We start from the raw sequence: 16,749 nt of genomic DNA on the forward strand, positions 1-16,749 counted from the left end.
TTTTCATTTTGCACTGGGCTCCACCAATTCTGAGGCCACTCTTAACAATAGGATTGATCTCTAGGGCAGCCTGGCAGGGTACCCCACACATCCACAGTGCTCAGTAGCTATTTGTGGGGTGAAGGCAGGACTGAGTGGGCCTTGGTTCAGAGGAGAATAGTACCCCAACGAGACCAGGTGGCTTGCCCAGTTTACACGCTAGATACAGGGCCAGGCAGTGCTCTGACCATCACGTGAAAGGCTGCCAGGGTGACGGTGTGTCTGTCAGGGCCAGGCAGTGCTCTGACCATCACGTGAAAGGCTGCCAGGGTGACAGTGTGTCTGTCAAGGGCAGGAAGTGGGCTGCGTGGAGTGCCAGCCAGGGTGAGCAGGGTAGCCTGTGCCTGCTGACCTGCAGCCAGACACACTGGGGAGACACAAGACGACTCAGGTTGGAATCGATTGAAACCAAGCCAAGAGCTTGGGCCTCGGAGTGCATGGGAGGAGGAGGAAGTTCAGACCCAAGGCGGCGGCTGTGGCTGGTGTTAGCACTTCTTCCCAGCAGGGTGGGCAGGGCTCCATTAGGGGAGGCAAGCCTGGACGCTCCCCAGCACTCTTTCATGAGGGGGAGAGAGGAGAAGAGCGAGGCCCAGGCCACCTGGTATTCAGAAGGCTGAGGTGGCAGTGGCAGGCAGTTTAGGGGGCAGATGAGGCTGTGGCAAAGGGTGGCCAGGAGGCCAGAGCAGCACTCACAGATGAGGTGGGATTGGGGCCCCCAGGACTCGGTGTGTGGACCTCTGGCTGACAAAGGCCATTCCGCAGAAAGGAAATTGAAGAGAAAGAAGAAATGACTTCTCGGCCCATGTCTTCTCGAACGAGGGAGAAAGTTGCTGGCATGGTCTCCCCACAGAGAAGCCAGGGTATCTGAGGGGAGCCCTTTCTCTGCCAGCTGGGTCACGCTCAGGGCCGGAGGTGCTGGGCACCAGAGTAGAGGTGGGTGGGTGGGGATGTCCCCCCAAAAGGAGACGGAGACAAGATAAGGCTGCGCCTTTTAAGCCTTCCATGCAGGCCTCCTTGGGACAGCCCAGGTTGGATCTCAGACTGCAGCATGTGGGGCTGAGAGCCAGCTTCCCCGAGGCACGGGGGCTGGAGAGGTCTAAGCAGCATGCTGAGGTCAGGGCTAGAGGAACAGAAAGTAATAGGGAGCCACTGATGGCTTCATAATGAAGGAGTGACATGATAAGCTTGTGAGGGGCCACACAGGGCAGAGGCTAGGGACGAAGAGATCCTGCTGGCAAGTGGTCATGGAATTTCTGGTGGGTAGTGAAACGGCCAGACATAGGGCTGTGGCAGTGAGGATGGGCAGGGGGTCAGATGGGCACACTTCAGGCAGGGGCACCCCAGGACTTGGGGGCCTCCTCAGAGAGGCCTTATAGAAAGACTGGGGCAGAAGGCAAGACCTGTGGGGCGAGGAGGCCTAAGGACACTGTGGATGCACTGGAGCCAAGCCATTGAGGACCCTGCACCCCGGCCAGAGGCCTCACTCAGGATGGCTGCAGTGGAGACTGAAGAGATGGGTCAGGTGGAGGGAAATGGGGGGCTTTGCCCTCAGGAGGTGGCTCTGGGAGGAGATACGGTCACCCAGGAAGAGAGGCCAGAGGATGGGACCGAGGAGCAGCGACTGGGAAGATGGCAGGGCAGATGAGCAGAGGGTCCCTGCCCAGGGCAAGAGGGCTTTGCTGGGTGGGCCCTCCAGGACCCTAGGTGAGGTCTCCCCTGGAACCAGGCGGTTCAAGGCCTGTGATGGGAGGGGCGGGAGGAAGAGGGATTGCTGTCAGGAGGGCCTGGGACCAGAAGTCTCCACTGCAGCCATCCTGAGTGAGGCCTCCGGCCAGGGTACAGGATCCTTGTCCACCTGCGGGGTAGGGAGACAGCCTGTCTCCCACAGGGTGGTGGGGCGGCTGAGCCTCAAGGACAAAGGCAGGCGGGGGCAGGGGAAGGAGCCTGTGGCTGGGAGCTTAATGGCCCCGAAAAAAAAACATAAAACCAGAGAATTATGGGGAGACATAAACAGAGCTGTCAGGCATTAGCTGCAGGGAGACGGCTCAGCCTGGGGAAGAGATGCTGGCGGCTGAGCTGGGATCCTTGCATGTGCATAAAAAAGACAGAAGTTATAAAAGGAGGGAGATTAAGAAGATACTGCCTCTTCCATGCTTGGGCTCCCCGGCCAATTCCTTTCTCACGCCCTGGCTGAGGCCCCAGCCGCACACTGACCCTGGGGGCCCGGCCTGCGAGGCCTGGCCAGGTCAGGGGCCAGGGCCGGCCAGCAGCCAGGGGGGTCCATGAGGGTGGGTGGGGGCGGATAGCGACTTGGTGCAAGCTAGTGGAGGGGCCGGGGAGCCAGGCCCAAGGACACAGGCGGCGCCAGCCCCAGCAATTTATGGGTGCTCACACACCCTGCCATCTTCATTTTCCCCGTTGCTGCTGCTGTCATTAGCCAAGCACTAATGGGCTTAAATTTCACCTTAAACCATCCCCACTGTCCTCAGCAGATGACAAACGCCCTACTCTCGCCGGCTGCAAAGCTGCTAGGCGGCCTCCAAGCAGGCATGTGCCCTCCCTCTGCCCGTGTCCTCTGGCCCTCAATAAGGAGGCTCCTAAGGACCCAGGGCCTGGGATACTCACAGGCCAGGAGAAATCCTGGGGGTGTGTGGGAGCTCAGGAAAGGGGGCTTTAGGGGGAGCTTTGGAGACCCTGGGATGATAATGGATGGGGAGACAGGAGCCCAGGGTTCAGGGGCACCCCACTGTTTGGCCTTGGCAGGGCCATGCCCCTGAGTTTCCCAGCCCACGTGTCATTAAGAAGGGCCCTCTGAGCTACCCACCATGTTTTTAAAAGCCTTAGGGAAATCATGTTTTGCTTAGGCTAGCAAAAACAGCAGTGGCTTTGCTTGGGGTTAGAATTCCATCCATCCATCCATCCATCCATCCATCCATCCATCCATCCATCCACGCACCCACCCACCCACCCACCCACCCACCCACCAAATTCATTCACTCATTCATTCAGCAAATGTAGCCCACAAGCCCCTGACATGAGCACGTCCATGAAAGGCCCAACTAGCTGTTCATTTGAGGCCCTGAGAGGGAACAAGTGGGTGATCTCTAAATGCAGTTTGTTTGGGAGACAAAATCCTTTAGCAGTGGCTCTGAGGGTGGGAGTGGAAGTGGCCAGGGGGCTCTGGAGGCTGTGGGGACAGAGGGTGCATCAACCTGGAGTGCATTCTGTCCATGAGGGGGGTTTTTGCCCGAAAAGGAGACAGGAATAGAGACAAAGCTATGGCAGAGACGCAGGGGCTGCCGGGGGCTCCCTGCTCGTGTGCACACACGACCACGGCCACCGCCTGCCGCCTTTGTTTCCCAGCAAGGGGCAGGTGCCCGAGGAGCCGCTGGGGTTGATCCACCATCAAAGCCAGCCTGTCGGGGGCTGGTATGCAGAGTCATCCCTTTCCCATGGGAATCTCACTCCCTTCCAAGCCCCCAGCATCCGCCTTTCATCCCTGTGCTGGGAGCCAGTACTCCCACTGACACCCAAACAGTGATGCCAAGGAGGCACTGCCAGAGGGAGGCCACCACCATATAGGCCTGAAATGTCACACTCTGTCCCTGCCACCCCCCACCTGCAGTGAGCCTAGGGGAAAGAACATACTGGCGCAGGCTTGTGCTGGAGACGGAGATGGTGTGTGGCTCTGGGCTGCCATGCTGTGTGTCCCCTTGCCCTCTCTGGGCCTCAGACATGCATTCTGTCACCTAAGGGTATTGCCCCTGCTGGGCTGTGGCACACCAGGAAGTGTAAGCCAGAATCAAGGGTTGGCGATATGTATGGGAGGTTGGGTGAGGCATCTTCTCCAGTCCAGGAGGAGGAAGGGATTCCTAACTGGTGCTTAGGAGCGTGGACTTTGGAGAAATTTCTTCTTCCCCACCAGTATCTGGAATCGGCTGTGAAGTCCTGCCAATGCTCTGTTCCTGACATTTCTAGAATTTCACCCTGCCTTTCCAGCCCCTGCCACCACTTTGGTCTGGCCCCATCATTGCTCTCTGGGGCACAGTCCCAGCTTACTGTTTACTGGCCTCCTGGCCTCCCCTCTCACCCCCATCACCAATCCACCCTGCCTCGCCATAGCCACTGCAGACTCCCCAACACACACGTGTGATGCTCACTCTTGCTCACCCTCTGGGGCTCTCCGTGGCCCTCACCACATCTGTGCTCTCCACTGTGGCCCAGAAGGCCCCACACCACATAGACCCTGCCCATCTCTCATTTCTTGCCTTTTGCTTCCACTTGAGAGCCAGCCTGCATTCTCACTACCATCTCTCACTCTCTCCTGCCTTCCAGGCTCTTCCTCTTTCCCTTGTTAACTCCAGCACATCCCTGGTGAAGTGTCACGCCCCTGGGAAGCCCCTCTGCCCTCCTGTTCCCACTCAGGTATGACGTAGGGCCCTTTCCCTTGCGCTGGCATTTGCCTTCTCCATGAGGCTCTGAGCCCACAGCTGTCTCTGGGTGTTCAGTCTCTAGCAGGTGTGTGGCATACAGTAGGCACTTAATAACTGCTTCTGAGATGGACAGATGGGGGTGTGCAAGGGTGGATGGGCAAATGGGTATGTGTGCATGGATGCATGGATAGAAAGAAAGTAGGTTGGTGAGTCAATGGATGGGTGGGTGGATGGATGGGCAGGTGGTCGTGAGGTATACAGGTGAGTGAGTGGATGGGTGGATGGATAGATGGGTGTGTGTGCATGGATGCATGGATAGACTGATGGATGGACAGGTGGGTGGGTGGGTGGGTGGATGGATGGATGGATGGATGGATGGATGGGTGGGTGAATAATAGATGGGTGGACTGTTGTGAGGGTGGATGGAGAGGCCAGGTGGTCTATGAGGTGAGTCCAGAGGCATTAGAAAATGGAGTTCTAAGCCTTTGGCTTTCCATGCCTCAATTTATCTGTCTGTAAAATGGTCAGCTCAGCTCCTGTGCCCAGTGTGGAGGCTCAGGGTAAGCTGGAGAGAAGGTGGAGGCTTCAGCAGGCAGCTGAAGGCTGCTCCACAGACAGTGCATGGAACAGAACAAGGTTGCTTGGCATCCCTGCAGCCCAAGGGCTCCCTTCTTCGGGGGGACACCGATGCCCTCTTCCATCCCTGCTTGCTCCCAGGATCCTTGCCCAGGTGCAGACTGGGAACCAGACCCATAGAGTTCAAATCCAAATGTTGCTACTCACCAGGAAATTCCCTTTGCTTCCCAGGCCTTACTTGCACATCTATAAAATGGGGGTGCTCACGTATTCCTGTTCTTTGCAGTTTTTTCTGGGGATTAAAACAATGTGGTGGAGGGGGGTAGGGAGAAAAAAATGCAATGTGACAGGGAAGATGGCACCTCTCCTGATGCCCAGCACACAGAGGGTGCCCAGGAAATATGGGGCTTAGGATCTCAGCACCTGAAAGAGCAGCTTCTGCTGCAGCCCCTGCCACAGGGGCCACACTGGCCACAGTGCTCCCTCCTAGCCCTTCTTCCCTTGGCCAAAGCTACCTCTGGAAACTGAGTTTGAAGTTTCCAAACCTTATCCCAGATCCCACAGCCATGAGTTATAATAGGCACATAATTAATAGTCACATAATTATAATGTCTATATTATTTATAATTTGTATATTTATATGTAACTTATTTAACTGCATATATAATCTATAATTTAAAATTGCATCAGATAAATAATTACCTACTATAGTGCTTCTGCCACTTACAAGCTGTGTGACTTTGGATAAGTGCCCTAACCTCTCTGTGCCTCTGCTTCGTCCTCTATGAGTTAAAATGTGTAGACTGCTTCTCAGAACAGGGCCCAACACACGTCTGGTCGGTGTGCGGATTAGCCCCGAGGATGTTGATGACAAAGCATTTCTGTATCTGTTTTGCTCATGGGTTCTTTGCTCAACCCTGCAAGGTGGGCATTTAATCACTATCCCTATTTTATGGGTGAGGAAGCGGAAGCCCAGCGAGTTGGGGTGACTCACCTGAGGTCACACAGCGAGTCAGCAGTAGGCGTCAGGTACCCGGTGTTCTTTCCAAAGACTCCTGAGGCCCTGGTCTGGAAAAAGCCAGCTCTGGACCAGGCTGGAACACAGGGGCCTTTCTGAACCTTCCTTTCAGGGGCCTGGGGCTGCAGGGGCCTCCGGCCAGTCAGCCAAGTCTGTTCCTCCCAACATGCCAGCCAGGGAACACAGACAGCTGGACCCCACTCTGGCCACTGCCCCACCAGGCAGAACAGCATGTCTGTCCACCCGGGCACTGGTCCTGAGGCTGTGGGCTGGAGCCAGGTTTCTGTCACTTCAAGGAGCTCCTGCCTTCCCGGCCCCACCGCCACAGCCAGCAAGGACCAGTCAGGGATTTTCCTGAACTTTCCCTGTGTTATAAAAAATTATATAAACACTTACCTTTTAAAAGTGACAGCTAACTTAGTTGCGCCCTCCTCTGCCCAACATTGGTCTGGCAGCTGCATGTACGTTGTCTCCTGGCATCTGCACATCATTGTCTGAGGTACTCTTGTGCCTGTTTGCAAATAAGGAAACTGAGGCACAAGGAACTTGGATAGCCTGCCCAAGGCCCCACAGGGAGGCGGTGTCTGGGGTGGGGATTTGGACCTGGACAGGGAGCCTCCCTACCAATCAGGCCTTCAGGGCAGAGACTTGGGGCCCAGAAAAGCCCAGCCCAGCTTCTGTTTTTAAATTTCATAACATGTGTTGCTTTGTTCAGATGATTGAAGGAAAGCATATTGCAGGTAGAAATAGAATGAAAGCATTGTAACACATGAAACCAGCAGTGCCTTTGTGTTCAGCTGGCCCTTGAACAATGTGGGGGTTAGGGATGCTGACCCCCACACAGCTGAAAATTCATGTGCAAATTTTTTTTTTTTTTTTGAGACAAGGTCTTGTTCTGTTGCCTGAGCTAGAGTGTGGTGGCACAATCTCTGCTCACTGCAGCCTTGACCTCCTGGGCTCAGGTGATCCTCCCACCTCAGCCTCCCAAGTAGCTGAGACTACAGGCATGCATCACCATGCCCAGCTAATTTTTATATTTTTAGTAGAGATGGGGTCACATCATGTCGCCCAGGGTAGTCACAAACTCCTGGGCTCATGCAGTCTGCCCGCCTCCGCGTCCCAAAGTGCTGGAATTACAGGTGTGAGCCACCATGCCTGGCCTCATGTGTAACTTTCGACTCCCCAGTCGATGAGCACACGTTTTGTAAACACACATTTTGCATGTTATATGTATTCTTTTCTGTAGTCTTACAGTAAACTAGAGAAAACAAGATGTTATTAAGAAAATCCTAAGGAGGAGACGATCGAATCTATTTACTAGTCATGAAGTAAAAGCGGATCATTGTGAAGGTCTTCATCCTCGCCGTCCTCGCATTCAGTAGACTGGGGCCAGGAGCAAGGGAGGGTCTTGCTGTCTCAGGTGGTGGAGGGGGAGGCAGGAGAGGCAGGCACACTCGGTGTAACCTTTTGAAAAACCTATCCTGGGATCTTGGCTCAGTTATTCCGACGCTGGGTATGCTAATTACATCTAATTTTCATTGAGTTTGAGAAAAACACCCACATATAAGTAGACCGTGTTGTTCAAGGGTCAGCCATACCTGGCCCTGGCAGCAGCAGGTCCCCACACAGCTTAGTACTTGAGCCAGTCCTGGCCACTGGGTCTCCGAAAGCTGTGTACCTACTGAGGAGGATACAGCCTGTACAGGAATTCAGGTTTGGTTCTCCTTCCCCACTTGGGGGCTGTTTCCTTATCCGTAAAATGGGAGGCCGGTCCCTATCTTGTGCATTGCAGGATGCAGGGGAACTGACTCCTCTTGGCAACTGGGGCTTGTCCCATCCTACTGAGGGGGAAACTGAGGTCAACCCACCAACCTAGAGTCAAACAGCTGGAAAGTGGCAGTGCCAGATTTGAGCCTGAAACCAGGCTCTCTCTTCAGTCACCTTGCCTAGCCATTCATAGAAGTTTTTAAATCTTTTAGGAGCTATCACATGCTCATGGTAGAAAAATTCAAGTACAACTTCCTTTTTTATACAAATGTTTTGTACACACTTTTTTTTTTTTTAGACAGTCTCACTCTGTCGCCCAGGCTGGACTGCAGTGGTGTGATCTCAGCTCACTGCAGCCTCCACCTCCCAAGTTCAAGCGATGCTTGTGCCTCAGCCTCCCAAGTAGCTGGGATTACAGGTGTGCATCACCATGCCCAACTAATTTTTGTATTTTTATACTGATGGAGTTTTGCCATGTCGGCCGTCCTGGCCTCAAGTTATCATCCCGCCTTGGCCTCCCAAAGTGCTGGGATTACAGGAGTGAGCCACTGTGCCTGGCTCACTTTTTTTTTTTTTTTTTTGAGAAAGTCTTGCTCTGTCGCCTACACTGTGCAGTGGTGCAGTCATAGCTCACTGTAGCCTGACTTCGTGGGCTCAAGCAATCCTCCTACCTCAGCTTCCCAAGTAGCTGGGACCACAGGCGAGCACCACCTCACCTGCCTAATTTATTTTTCTTGTAGAGATAGGATCTCCCCATGTTACCCAGGCTAGTCTCAAACTCCTGTGCTCAAGCGATCCTCCTGCCTTAGCCTCCCAAAGTGCTGGCATTACAGGCGTGAGCCACTGCACCCGGCCCTGTACACACTTTCTGCACTGTACTTTTTTTCACCAACTTGAAGACTGCTCCAATTAATCTATGTGGCGCTTCCATTCTCTCAGTACTCAGCCAGTAGAACCTCCCAGGTGTATCTCCCTCATCCCCCTTGGATGGACAGTTAGGGGATCTCCAGTGTTTTGCTGCTGCAAAGGACACTGCAATTGATAGCCTTGTGCAGATGACTTTGGGCCCAGGTTAGAGGGCACATGTAATTTGCATTTGGGTCCATATTGCCAGAAAACTCTCCAAAGAGGTAGTACCGGTTTACCCTCCCATCCCCAACTAGATTGGGCACCTCTTTCCTCATGCCCTCACCGGCCAGGCAGATGCTCTGTGCCAAGAAAACCAAACAGCTGCTTCCCTTACAAATACTCAAGGGCATGTGTGTGGGGGCCTGAGTCCAGCCCTGCACCTTTACCAACTGCAAGATCTCAGGCAATAGGCTTCACCCCTGTGGGCCTCAGTTTCCTCATATGTAAAACAGTGGTGATTGGATTGTGGTGAGGAATTTGTAGATGCAAATGCCTAGGACAGTGCCTGGAACATCGAGGCCCCAGGTGAGAAGTGGCTGTTCTTACGCGTCTGCATGAGTCTTGTACGCCATGACTGCAGTCATGGGATGGGGGCCAACCCCCTAGGATGGATGCTCAGGCCTCGGACCTGGGTTTTGGGAAGGGTTGAAGGGAAGGGAAGAACAATGTGGGGGAATTACTAAGGGGAAAGGGTGGGATTAGCTTATCCCAGCTTCCCACTGTGCCACTGGGGAAACTGAGGCCCAGAGGGGCCCAGGCCTTGAAGTGATTGCAAGTTCAGCAGCATGAAACTGCTCTTTATCCGTGCATTGCTGCCAGGAACAAATGCTAAATGGAGAGTCCGGAGGGTTGCCCAGGCCACTGCGGGACCCGAGCTTTGAGACTGAGGGCTTGGGGACACAGAGCCAGAGCCTTGTCCTGAAATCCTGGAGGGCCCTCCTTGGACAGGACAGAACCTGTATTCTCTCTCTGAGCCCAGCCTCAGCACAACCCAGAGTCTTCCAGAGCTGAGATCTTGCCACACCAGCTGCGGTCACAGACCTGCCACACTGGCTTGACCTGGGAGTTCCTTACAGCTACAGAAGCCCTGTCCACCCGACCCGCTGCATCAGAGTCTGTGTCTCACCAAGACGCACACGTTAATGTTTGAGGAGCACTGAGACCCCGCCAGGGTGATACTCTGCCTGCCTGAAGGGACAGGCCACTGCTCTGTGGGCAGACCTCAGCCCCCAGCCCCAGAATGTCCTCCCCAGCTCTGTCGCAGACACACGTGGCTCCCTGGGAGGCACAGAAAGTACAAGACTTGGACCTGGCTCGCGATGAACTGGTGGCCCTGGAAGTTGCTACCCTTTATTGAGCCTCTGCCAGCTACCAAGCACATTATCCCATTTAGTCTCACAACAGCACTGGAAGTTTGCTGTTTAATTTAGAGTATCTTGCAGCTTAGGCACACAAAGCACACAGAGGTTAAGGAAATCGCCCAAGGTCACCCAGCATATACGTATGCAGGAGCTGGGATATGAATCCAGAGCTGTCCCCAGCACCAGAGTCTAGCCATTTACAGTCAGGGTGGGCATGGGGGCAGATGGTGGCTCCTCTCACCCCTGAAACCAGAGCCCCAGCCCCTGTGAGCCCTCACAGTTGGTTGTCCTGGCCGTGGTGAATCTGCCCTCTCAAGAGCCTCCCTTTCCGGAGCAGAGGCCTGCGATTCTCCATGCTGGAGAGCCCGCCAAGAGGGATTCTCCTGCAACTTTCCAGAACACAGCAGTTCTGGGGCCAGGCCAAGCTAGCCATGTACAGCTGGAAGAGGCTCTCTCCCCCAGATGCTGAGTGACTAGAAGCCAAGAGAGAGGGAGTTCTGGAATGGTCTGGAGCAGCTGGAGGTGAGGCCTGTGGGGGCTGGGGCGGGGCCTGGGAAGAGGGACCAGCGCACGGAGTATTCTGAACCGCAGAAAGTATTCTGTTCACTCTAGGAGAAAAACAGGAGTGTTGTTCAAAACAGCCAGACGCCAGGCCCAGCTGCCCTCGCCTGGTTTTTACTCTTAAACACCTTCGCATTTCATGGCTGTTCGGAAGAGAGAGAAGTCAGCCAGTTGTCCATTCAGACACAAGACAAGGCAGCAGCCGACAACCAAAGGCAAATATTTTCCATCCTGAGGAAAGCCTCCCGGGTGGCCCCAGGCCTGCCTCTGGAGCAGTGGCTGGCTGGTGGCTGGCTCTCCCCGAAGGTCGCTGCTTCTGGTTAGCAGACTGTGTGTCTGGGGGACTGGCCAGGATCCACCCCCACCCAGGGAGCACTGGGGGCAGCGGGGCGGCCATTCTAGGCCCACAGGAAATGGAAGCTCCCTTCCTGGCGTGAGGGCAGCCAGGCCTCCGGGGAGGCCAGGACAGCGTGGCCCCTACAGTTCCCCGTCTTGAAACCCCAGCCCTTGATATCAAAATGGGACCTGTTAGTCTGTTGTTGGGGAGGGGGATATAACTGCCCAAAGCTCTTAGGTCCTGAGTGAATTTAATTTTTTTCAGCACAACAGTAGCCACACACAGTTGAAGAGTGGCACATGGCTACGTGGGGTTTGTATTTGGTCTACAGGTGAATGAACAAGACCCATAGGGACTTAGGCCTCATTATCATAATTCTGCAGCCCCAGGAGCCAACCCCCCATGTGGAAACCCTTAATAGGTAGCCTGGCCAAGTGGGTAGCGAGAAATCAGTGATGGCAGGCCCTGGGACTTCTCTCTAGTCCCCTCCCCACTCTTTCTTTCTTTCCTTCCTTCCTTCCTTCCTTCCTTCCTTCCTTCCTTCCTTCCTTCCTTCCCTCCTTCCCTCCTTCCCTCCCTCCCTCCCTCCCTCCCTCCCTTCCTTCCTTCCTTCCTTCCTTCCTTCCTTCCCTTTCAAGAGTTTTACTCTCTTCCCCAGGCTGGAGTGTAATGGTGCAATCTTGGCTCACTGCAACCTCCGCCTCCTGGGTTCAAGCAATTCTCACGCCTCAGCCTCCCGAGTAGCTGGAATTACAGGCACACGCTACCACATCCAGCTAATTTTTGTATTTTTAGTAGAGACAGGGTTTCACCATGTTGGCCAGGCTGGTCTCAAACTCCTGACTTCAAGTGATCCACCCACCTTGGCCTCCCGAAGTGCTAGGATTATAGGCGTGAGGCATCGCGCCTGGCCACCCACCCTTTTTATCTCCCAAGGAAACCAGTCTTCTGAAAATTTCAGAGGAAATCAGGACCTCCTCGCCCATGTATTTTACCCGGGGGTGCCTGTAACCTGTATTCACAAAAGCCCCACGGGCATCTCCCTGATTGAGGTCCCACCCACAGGGCCTAGGACAGGGGGACCAGGGAGGGCCCCAGAGGCTGGAGTTTGGAATACCCCCTTCTCTTCTCTGGAGCTCAGTTTCCATGTCTGTGAAATGACAGGTGATGTCACCTCCCAGAAGGGCAGTTTGAGAGAAGTAAAATCTATTGAGGTACCTTGGACACAGGAGGGGGACAGACAGCATCAACTTTTGAGGGTGCTGCAGTTACACGGCTCCAGCAGTCTGAGCCTTATCAAGACCTTTCCAGATCTGAGGGAAGCCCATGCCCCGTGTCTAGCTGGCTGGGGGAGAAACCCCTTGAGAACCCCCACTCTGTAATGCTAGGGTCTGCATTTGCTTAGGAGGCTTTGTCCCTGTCTCTCCCCTTCTGGACCAGCCTGGCTTCCTGGGCAGGCCCAAGAGTGTCCCGCGCGCAGCACTCAGAGTCAGTGCAGTCTTTAATCTGCATTCCACAGGCATCCTCACCCCCTCCCCTCTCAGGAGCTAGGAACCTGCCAGGCTTCTTACCTCTCTGCAGGAATCTCCACCCCCCACCACAGGCTGCCCTCTTGGGGTAGGGGCCCAGCCCTTGAGGCCTGTCTCCTCCAGCCCAGCTAAACCAGAGAGAACTCCATCTCAGGTTCCCAAATAGGCGGTGTTCTTCCCCGCCACCAAGCTAGGCAGCTCCTGGTGGCTGGAATGCCCTGCTCCTTTCTTCTCAGCCCACCACTTCCTCCAGCCTTCCCTCCTCTGTGCTTGCAGCAGGGAGTCTTACCCCACCTCCTTCAGGAGGGAGGTGCTCACGGGTTCCTATGCCTGTGGGTCTCCAGGATTGGGCACTGAGCAGTCTGGAAAATGTCAAGTGAGGGAGGGATCCAGTCAAAGCCCCAGGGGGGGCCTCTGAGCTCAGCCAGTTCTGCTGCTGCTCCCCACCTCTGGGGGGAAGGACAGGCTGGGGTTTGGATGGGTGGCCTTTTGGAGAGCAGAGTAATGGGAGCCGACTTGAACTTCCTGCGGCCTCATTCCCTGACTGGGGCCGGAGGGTAGTCTGAGCTGCTGGCCTGGGGTGCTGGGCCGCAGGGGAAGGGGCTGGGAGAGAGGGATCTGGGTGAGTCTAAGGGAGGGTGATACTGAAAAGAGGGGTCGGCAGCACTAAACTGCCTTCGGGGAGTCCCCACTGTGCGCCCCTGGCACTTCCCCAGCCCCCTGGCGCGGTCGCAGGCACGGGTGGGTCAGCCTCAAAGTTGTTGGTACGGCCAGCCCGCTGCTGTTTAAATGGTGTGTTTGTTTGGAGTGGCTTAGGGAGGAAACTGGAAATGGGGGGGGGGCGCAACGCCCCACTTGGCGCCACCGCTGCCGGAGGGTCCGCGTGTTAGAAGCCCCAGCTTCGCAAATGACCGAAGAAGGGTGGGCGTTGAGGAGGGAAGGCCGAAAACCAAGGGGGGGGTTCGGGGCCCCGGGCCGGCCGCCCCCTTTTTGCGGGGGGAGAGCAGGAGCCGCCTCTCGCAACCACTCTGCGCGCGGGGTGGGAGGGAGAGAGGGAGGCGAAGGGACGACAGCGCCGGGCTCCCCGCCCCCATCCCACCCGGTTCCAATATTTCGCAGAAAGGCACGCGGCTCCTAATCGGTCCTTTCCAGGCTGAGATTTAGCCGCGCGATGCCCGCGCAGGGGCGGGGGCCGCGGGCCGGGGGAGGCGCTCAGAGTCCGGAGCCGCCGAGCGAGGTGAGGAGCCCGCGTCCTCGGCTGGTGGAGCGGGCGGGCGGGCGCGCAAACCCGAGAGGCAGATATAGAAAGGGGGGCAGGTTAAAAATAACCCTCTCCGGCTGGGAAGCTCGCGCGCGCTCTCTCGCCTCGTTCGGTGCCAGAGGACTCCAGGGGAGGTGGCGTTGGGGAGGGCAGAGCGGGATTCCCCCTCCTCCGCCGGGCGGGGTGCCCGCCTGCGCGCCGCGGTTGCACGTGTGCGGGGCCGCGCGCCCGGGCCCCCTCTGCAGCCGGTCGGTGGGTGCCCCCTCCCCAGGACCGGGCGCATCTGGCAGTGGCCCCCCGCCCGCAGCCTTGCGCGGCTGGAGGGAAGCGCTCTATTATTCATTATTTACGAGCGTTAATAGGTTTGAGCCATGGGGCGGGGGGGGCGGGGGGGCGGCGAGGACGCCGTGGGGACCGAAGCGTTAGGGGAAGGGGTGGGAGGGAGGGGGAAGGGCGGGGGCGGGACTGCGCCGCGGCCTGGAGGAAGAGGTCTCGGCCTGGGGCCTTGCGAGCCGGGCGCAGCTCTCCGCCAGGTTTCTCCACACCGCAGGCCGTCGAGGTCGCTCAGGGCGCCAAGAGGGCAGCGCGGGCCTTAGATTTTGCTCTTGGCCTCTGTCCTTCGCGTCCGCGCCCTTACAGAGGCACGGGGAGGGGGCTCCGGGGGCCGTACGCCCCGCCCTGCGCGCCCCTCGCCGCCGCCGCGTCCCCGCTGCAGCCCCGGCCTCATTTATCATCATCTTTGGTCAAGTGGAGTGTGCAAGGAACAGCTGCTTCACTCGGCTGACTTCCGAGGGCGGCTACGGAGAGAATCAGGGAGATGAATGATGGGGGCTGGGGGGGCCACTGCCCCCCGGGGTCCCCGCGCAGGCGAGAGGGAGGCGGGGAGCGTCCAGGGCAGCCTCCGCCTCATGGCGAGCGCAGCGCCCCCTTCCTCTCTCCTAGCGCCTGCAGCGACCGGGGACTGGGGGACGGAGGACGGGGCCCGCCCCAGGAGAGGACTGGGCACCGGGGGGCGCCCTTCGCTGGCGGAGAACTGGCGGGCGCGCTGCCGGCGGAGCCCGAGGTCGCGGTGACCTTGCTGGGGTCAGCGGGCTGGGCTGCGGAGGCGGCGGCGCGGCGTCTTTGGTGGCGCTTTCCGGATTGGCGCAGAGGCCGGGAAACAAGGCGGGGGCGGGCGGGGGAACACAAATAGAAGGTGAAATTTTACCTGCCCCTGAGGGAGTCCTGCGGATTTTCTCCGGCAGCAGCAGGCGCTCTGCCTTTGTCTTACACGGCTGAAACATCTGTTGCAGAGGGGCGGAGAGGCCGCAGCAACCCCCACACACCCTGCGCTGCTCCTGGTTCCCCTCTGCCCCAGCCGTGCTGCAGGACACCCGGCGCCGCGTTAACCCTGCTCGCGCTGGGGCGCGCGCCCGTCACCCTCTGCCGCAGTCCACGCCTCGCGTGGGGCCTCCTGCCACCGCCCCGGATCGGGTCTTGGCGGGGGCGCCCGGCGACCCCCCTCCACCTCGAAGAGGTGCTGAGGCGTAGGCGGGGGCGGAAAGGGTTAATGGCCTAGTCGCAGACCCTAATTGTCAGAGCCGGCCCCGCTTCGTTTCAATTACCCTAAGTAGAGACTGAATGCGCAATTAACGAAGTCAGCTTGCCAACTGGAAAGCCGGCCCCGCTTTCACGTTGAGCAGAATACTCCACCAGCTGACTTGGACGAAGCAATTTCCTCCTCTCTCTCCCCTTTTTTCTCTCCCTCTCTCTTCCAATCCCCCTCCCTCTTTTTCTCTCTCCTTAATAATAAAATTATACCAAGCAGTTTGCGGTGTGGCAGGCGGCCAGAAAAGCGTTTCTTTAAACGCCGCCGTCTCACAATTAGGCAGCAAGAGGATTTGACACGCCGTGGCGGCCTGACAGGCGGCTTCCTCCCCTGGGGACTGGGGGAGGGAGGGGGTGCCAATTCCCCGCTCCCCCAGGTGGAACCGGGACTGGGAGGGGCTGGCCTGCTTCGCCTCTCCGGCTGTCAGGATGGCTGCAGCGAGGGGGTGTCGAAGGCAGGGAAGCGAGGGGCGGTTCCGCCTAGGCTGGGGAAGGCGGAAGGCAGCGGCACATTCCACGACTTCTCTGGGAAGCTGTCGTATCCAGGAGGGAGACCTTGTTCCCTTTCTGTTTGACAGACAGGCATTCTGAGGCACAGAGCTGTGGAGGGATCTCAGCCCTGCTGGGCGTCCTGCACAAGTCACTGGCCCACTCTGGACTTCTTCCATTAATCCCTCGGCAAAATGAGGGGGAGATTTGACCTAGAATGTGCTCTGCAAAAAGTGTCTTCTAGTGGCTCATTGCCCTTAACAGCTGGTCTTGCAGGCCAGGAGAGGGGGGTGTAGGCAGCACCACGTAGAAGCAAGTCGGAGACCCCTATCCGGTTTGGGTGGCAGACCCATGGTCCTCAAGGCACACAGGAGGGTGGCTCGGCAGGAAGCCAGGATGCAGGCAGCTCATAGATGGGGTGACTTTGCAGGATTGCCAGGGATTGGCGCCATGAGGACAGAGGACACTGAACACTAGCTGCAGCAGCCGGGCCACTTGAGTTCGGGGAAGGCTCAGAGAATTTGGCAGAGGTGGGAGGTGACTGCAGGGGCCCCCATTTGCTCTTTGCAGCCCCCCAGCCCCACACAGGCTGCTGCTTACATGGGGTGCCTTCATCCTCCCTCACATAGTTAAGCCCTCCTTCTTCCAGCCTTCCCTGATATCCTTCTCTCCCCACCTCACAGCCTTCTGGGTGTCACTACATCTCAACACCACCATGGCAGTTGTCTGTGTGTGTGTGTGTGTGTCTGCCTCTGGAGAGCAAGGGCCATGTGCTGTTTCCTGTGTGTCCCCGGCACCCAGCTCGGCCCACATCCAGACTGTAAGCTGAGCAGAAATGTGCTCCACACGTGAACCAGTGCAGGCACCAGGGGTTCTAGAGGA

At 57.2% G+C, this 16,749-nt stretch overlaps 1 protein-coding gene across 4 annotated transcripts in view; it reads left to right on the forward strand.

Annotated features, from left to right (window-relative positions):
- Nucleotides 1-16,749, forward strand: part of LOC105491063 (retinoic acid induced 1) — a 131,105-nt gene that overhangs the window by 87,690 nt on the left and 26,666 nt on the right. The window contains exon 1 of one of the 4 annotated variants that reach the window (XR_011615439.1): nucleotides 11,624-13,767. The exons of the other annotated variants lie outside the window; for them this stretch is intronic. The gene's annotated coding sequence lies outside the window, so the exon portion shown is untranslated. Of the gene's footprint in view, nucleotides 1-11,623; nucleotides 13,768-16,749 lie in introns of those variants that run through there. 4 annotated transcript variants of the gene reach the window in all.

The sequence above is a fragment of the Macaca nemestrina genome, chromosome 17 (genome assembly GCF_043159975.1).
Source record: "Macaca nemestrina isolate mMacNem1 chromosome 17, mMacNem.hap1, whole genome shotgun sequence".
Classification (NCBI taxonomy): Eukaryota; Metazoa; Chordata; class Mammalia; order Primates; family Cercopithecidae; genus Macaca; species Macaca nemestrina.